This window comes from Gymnodraco acuticeps, unplaced genomic scaffold, assembly GCF_902827175.1.
Source record: "Gymnodraco acuticeps unplaced genomic scaffold, fGymAcu1.1, whole genome shotgun sequence".
NCBI classification, from domain to species: Eukaryota; Metazoa; Chordata; class Actinopteri; order Perciformes; family Bathydraconidae; genus Gymnodraco; species Gymnodraco acuticeps.
This window is the reverse complement of record NW_022991313.1, coordinates 21,005-27,730: the sequence shown is the minus strand read 5'-3', so window position 1 is coordinate 27,730 and position 6,726 is coordinate 21,005. Positions and strand designations below refer to the sequence as shown.

The 6,726-nt window shown below is 37.6% G+C and overlaps 1 long non-coding RNA gene across 1 annotated transcript; it reads left to right on the top strand.

Moving 5' to 3' along the window:
* Positions 1-4,911: 4,911 nt before the first annotated feature.
* LOC117562446 lies at positions 4,912-6,409 on the top strand. The gene is made up of 3 exons (XR_004571539.1): positions 4,912-4,960; positions 5,845-5,933; positions 6,348-6,409. It is a non-coding gene; the product is annotated as an uncharacterized LOC117562446 (long non-coding RNA).
* The last annotated feature ends 317 nt before the right edge of the window (positions 6,410-6,726 follow it).

Genomic DNA, 6,726 nt, shown 5'->3' with positions numbered 1-6,726 from the left:
AGTAATAAGCCATTAGTTGAGAGTGTTTCCTCATTAACCCTCTAATTAGTGCTTATTTGTTGCAAGTAAGGAACTTATTGTACATGAGTTTTGGTCTTAATATGCGCTGCTCAATATGGGCCTAATAAGGCAGTAGTACCACAAGAATAGTAATTCTCCCATAATAACACTTAACAAATATGATCTATTCTTATGGAACAAGACATGAAACTACAAGTGTTAATTAAGTCTAAACAACTCAAAATTAGCTATTTATATCTAAGAACATGTTCCCTATTTTAAAGTGAAGTCTTGTTCATAACCAATAAGCTAGTAGTTTGACTCTAATTAGGTATTTCTATCTAAGAATATGTTCCCTATTCTAAAGTGAAGTCTTGTTCATAACCAATAAGCTAGTAGTTTGACTCTAATTGACCAGAACAGGTTCCCTATTCTAAAGTTGCCTCCTCTTCACACTTTGTAAATACATTATAGCACACAACTACTGAAATTAACCTCAATAGTACATGAACAAAGTAGGCACACGTTGAAATATCTGTTATATTATTGAACCACTGAAGAGAGGTTCCGACACATACATGTATCAAAACATGTCAAGTTTCTCCAAGGCTGAGAACACATATGCAGCCTGTACTTTTTAATAAAAACTGATTTTTAACAGAGTTTATGTATTTGTGATCATACTGTGTGACCTGCTTGTATGTTCTTACACAATAGGTGTACTGTTCTCTCTCTGTGTTGTCTCAGTGTGAACATAGATTAAACAGCCAGCCAAACTCTTTTGAGAGCCAGGGAATGAGCAGCCATGCTCCTTTATTGACTTATTTGCAGTCCACTGACATTCAAACGGAGTGAAACTATAAAAAAAGAAGTTACAAGGCACTTAATGATCTCATACATGCAAGTGTAACATACACAGATGAACACATTAGGACCGCTTAGTGTAAACAAGGTAAATATAGCTAATGCTAGCTGTACAATAAGCATGTATACAGGCTAGTATGGCTAACGTTAGCATGTATGCTAACGCTACCGTGTATGCTAACACTAGTGCGAATGCGAATGCATTTTCTCATTAAGTTTAAACATCTCCACATGTCATCACATAAACACAATACATGTTACTAATCCTTACAGTGTAAGTGTAAGGCTCACACTTACACTTACAGTCATTGCTTTCTGACGGACTTGACCCTTTTACTCTTCAGGTTGCAAAGGGAAAATTAGTAGCAGTGTAGTTCACGTTCTCCTACTTCCTGTACCCGGGTCTAACCTTCAGTACACATTGTACACAAATATAAATGGGCAAATATGAAACATACAGGTCAATATCACCTTACTATTGGTAGCTGAACTGTCAATACCCCAAAACATATTATAAAATATAAATACCTAATTTTGAGTTATTTAGACACAATTAACACTTATAGTTTCATGTCTTGTTCCATAAGAATAGATCATATTTGTTAAGTGTTATTATGGGAGAATTACTATTCTTGTGCTACTACTGCCTTATTAGGTCCATATTAAGCAGCGCATATTAAGACCAAAACTCATGGACAACAACTTCCTTACTTGCAATAAATAAGCACTAATTAGAGGGTTATTGAGGAAAAACTCTCAACTAATGGCTTATTACTTGTAGAATATGGTCATGTAGAATAAGGCATTAATACGTGTTTTATAATGACTAATAAAGAGCCATTATACTGCTAATATGCATGATAATTAACAACTAGTTGATGGTTAATTTGTGTACCTTAATATAAAGTGTTACCAACATTTTATTTAAAAAACAAAACAAATCGCAGGCTTTGCGATTTGATAATTGCATAATTTCAAATTGCGATTTCGATTTAAAGTCGATTAATCGTTCAGCCCTCATACAATATATACATATCTGCACACATATTTTTATATACATTTGTTTTATATTCGGGATTGTGGGAAACGGTATTTCGATCTCTCCTAGAAAGACAAGGTAAACTTATCTAGGCCTATGTACATTTAAAAATAAAAAAGAGGAATAGTTTCAGTGAAAACTAAAAGGTACCATGGGGTCAAATTATAATTTTCCAAAGGGGGGTTCGTTCAGATGTGTTCAGGGGCAGACTGGCCATCTGTAGAATCTGGAAAACCACAGAACGGCCGGTCGTCAAGGGCCGTTGACGGCCGGCCCTTTAAAAAAAAATAGTTTAACGTCATCATTTAAGTTGCGCTTCCGGCCGACAGAGGGCGACAGCGGCCGCTAATGCAGTTGTGTGGTTCTTATCTGTCAAATAATCATACACGAAGAAGAAAAAAGACCGGCCACATGAAGAGAAGGGATTAGACGCCGCGGCAGACAGGGAGAATGAAAATATATGGATACAAATCAAAGAAAACAAAAAGAAAAAGGTGGGGCCGAGAAGGCAAGAGAAAAAAAGGTGAAGTCACTCGCAGGTGAAGCATATACATGTCGCAAATTGACAGACCTTTTTGGCAGCAGCGCTGCTACAAGCACTATCAGCAGCAGCTTAGAACAAGTGCAAGATGATGAAGAGAATGATGAGGGCGCGAGTTCAGATATACAGCCAGCCTCCTGCGTTCATGATGAGGGACAGAGTTGAGCTGGCACATACAAGTGCAGGGCAAGTGTCAAGCCCTTGGGTATATTAGCAGTTTCCCCGCTTGAAAGGGATGGTACAGTCCATAGGAGGTTTTAACTGGGTTTCACTCGTACAATGACCACAACTTTGTTTCTTTTGAGTTCTTCTTTACTGTCATGTTTTGTTGTTGCAGTACAACTTATGTAGTAAGGTTGTAAGGTAAAAAACCTTAAATAAAAAATAAATAAAAATTACTGTAAATACAATGCACATCAAATAATAAATGCAAAAATACATGATTTACATATACTTTTTAACACTTGTGAATATTGTTTTTACTTTCTTAGTGTATTTTTATGAATTATGTTTTTAACTTATGCAGTCTCATTAAAAATGCAAATATAATAGACTGCATTTTTAGCAGTATGCAAACCATTTTTATCAATCTACATCTACATCAATAAACAAATCACATTCGTTTTTAAAGCAACAATCATGTTGCTTTAACTTGAGGACATCAAACAAACAAATGACACTGAACTAGAATGCACGTTCTAACGTGCGCCACGAACGGCAAGTTGTATGACTCTTAACAGGGCCGGACTGGGACAATAAATCAGGCCAGGAATTACACACCCAGCCAGGCCACTACCAGTTTTCTTTTGTGCCATTTTTCTGGATTTATTTGTCAATATTTACAGCGTTGCTGCCCATAGTGATAGTCCTAAACTTTAAATCTACTGCCCCAGAATAAACATATGGAGATGGGTTACTATTTTAAAAACATTTGCAAATCTATTTAGGAACCTATCCATGTGAACATATTTTAAGTGAAGGTGGACCTCAAATCCTCTAACGGGGTTTTTTTAAATGTTGGATTTAAATGCATCAATCTAGTGCACTTTGAGGGGGAACTAAAGCGACTACACCCATATGAAACATAACTATATACATTTAAATAATCATGAAATCATAAGAACATGGCCATAACCAATAACATACCATATCCAATATGAAAAAACATTGAAACTTGTTTATTTATTTGTTTTAGGTTAATGTATAGTTGAGAGTGTGTCTGGGCTCCTGAACCAGCCTCACCTGTCTCCCTCCTCTCCCCCCTGCTCCTCTTTGAGGCAGCAGCAAAGACTAGTTTTAGCTCTCAACAAGTTTTTAAAAGTTTATCCTACCTTTTTTCACCTAGTCAACATTTTGTTTTTATTATTCATCCATATTTTACTAATCACTCCCCCTTCAAATGGAAATATGTGTTTACATAAATGGTGACCAAACCGTTTGAGACCCACAGAGAACTTAGACTAAGTTAACTATCTAAACACTCAAGAGTCCTTTACCTCACCTGAGCTGTAGTTATCAGTCTCTCAGTCTGACAGGAGAGGAATCTCCTCCATCTTGTTGCCAGCTCATTATATCCGTTAGCGCAGCTAGCTAGCACCAGATGCTAACAACAACAATACACGTAACCGGTGCGCGTACTTTACATACACACCCTCCCGAGCTTGAATGACACACAGACCAATCGAGGGCATTAGTGTATGATCTGTATGAAAGTGGCCATGTCGGCAGGCCACTTCATGTAGACAGCCAGTCACCCTCTGTGAGGCAGAGTCAGACCCACATTTGCGCAGCGTTGCGTTCACAATACATACATTAAAAAAAAAAAATCCTCAGGCCAGCAGGCCACTTAACTATGAAGGGCCGTGTAGGCCAAAATTCAAACTCACCTCGCACACACACTACTGAAAACATCTGGCCTTGCACACACACTACTGAAATCCTCTCACATTCACTACTGAACACCTCACACACACACTACTGAAAACATCTGGCCTTGCACACATACTACTGAAATCCTCACACACACACACTACTGAAAACATCTGGCCTTGCACACACACTACTGAAAACATCTGGCCTTGCACACATACTACTGAAATACTCTCACATTCACTACTGAACAACTCACACACACGCTACTGAAAATTAACATCATACACACACTATTGAAATCCTCTCACATTCATTACTGAACACCTCGCACACACACTACTGAAAATTAACCTCACACACACACTACTGAAAAACATTTTACTGAAAGGTTCTCAGTAGGGAATGTGCATGTGTTTCACCTATGTGTGTGTGAGGGGATTCTTGCTGTAACGGAAGTCATTCTAATGTAACGGAAGTCATCTGCTGGTGGTCTCTTTGCTAGCCCCGTTAGCTTCATTAGCTCCAGGCTACTACTCGGACGTGTTTGTTGTGTTGATGCCTGGTGGAGTATTCTTCATTGAAATATCGCACTTATCTTATGGCTCTGCAGTTCAAACAGACCGTCCATGAATGCAGTTTATTCGGTAAGTGAAATTCAAGCACTTTATTTCTTACTTGTCTTTGTATTCAGCTAACAAGCGAGACGAAGCTACATCTGTGCTAACGATGCTATCCGTAGCATACAAGTTAAAACATAATGGAGAAGTGTAAAACATTAAGAAGGATTATACTGTAAAACTTAAGGCTTCTCGGTGAGGTTGGTAAAATAAGGTCATGCTTGTACATTAGTTAGTTTGCTAGTTAGTTAACTGTATGCATTGTTATTGTTAATTTAAAATAGCTATGCTCGACGATGCAGACAGCTAGCGTCACATTAGTGTTGAAGAGCAGAGTATGAGATTAACCCATAGATTAACCTCACTATAAGATCTGTGTATCTGAAAAATATGAATCTCACATTTCCAGTTGGTTCCAGAAATAACGTTGACGTAGATATTGCAATATGGTTTGTTGAGCTGGAGTTGATTGTTGAAGCTTACTGGTTAACGTTCATCATATTAAACGAACGAACCCAAACGTTGTTGTTTTTATTAATATTATTACCAATACTTACTTAGCATTTTATTATCATAACACTGGAGAAACCGACTTATTGTGGCAGCAGAACGTGAACATGTAACATGCCTGCATTTGAGGACGAAAAATAGCTCAGTCAATGTTTTAGGGACAAGGAAATGATTTGTTTAAATATTAGATATGACGTTATGTGTGCTTCTGTGACAATGAAGCTTATTCATTGCATTACATTTGTTGAAGATGTTTGTCTTTTACCCTTACGTGTGTGTGGGCTTTGATATCCAGCACTTTTTTTAAGGATAACAAAAAGATTATCACATGACATTTGCATGTAAAAACAAGTCTGTGACCAACACATTGTTACTTTACATATACATCTGTTTGTTTAAAGTTTCCAGGTGATGCAGACAGACCAGAGGATGCTGACCACGAGAGACAGAGCGATTCCTAACATCAGTGAACTTCAGCATGGACTCAAAGGTACAAAGACTCCTTTCATACTGTACAAAGAATCGAGAAACGTTCTGGTTTAAATAAAGTAACAACTATAATCAGCTTTCACATTTCAATGTATTTAAGGCAATTATTATTTTACATTGTGAGAATTGCTACCATTTCTCTACATATTGTCTGTAAAAGACGTGGTAAAAGTGGTTCTTGCAGTGAGACAACCGAGCAGTTGAATATTATTTAATAAGATATTTTAATGTTGATTAACTGCAGACTGTTCATTCATAATCTGATTATCTTTGTAGTACAAAGTGATGAATTAAAAAAACACATTAAAATTAAAAAAATACATTATTTCTACAGCCGCTAAATAAACCAAACCTCTTTCATAAATAACACACTTGCTCTGCAATAATGTCATATGTTTCTTGTTATTTCTGTTAGGAAAGGACATACCTGAAGGACACAACTGCCTCACCGTTTTCTCAGAGGGGCAAGAAGAAAATGAAAAGCTGATTTCAGATTAAAGACCAATACAGGACATTCACTAAGAAACTACACTTTTATTGTGAACACAAAGTCAAACAGGACCATCATTTGTTTGTGACAGCTGAGCCCAGTATGTGCTCACAGATGCAGTTAGGGGGTTTCTTCATCAGGCCTGGGCCTCCTCCATCAGGCCTGGGCCTCCTCCCAGAGAAAGACCTCTCCACCTCAGTCCTCTCCAGCCAAACCCACAGACAGGACATCCGTCATGCTGAGGTTTCTCTCAAAGTCTCTGCACGCTGTCTCAATTGATCCACACTGTGAATATGAGGGGGAA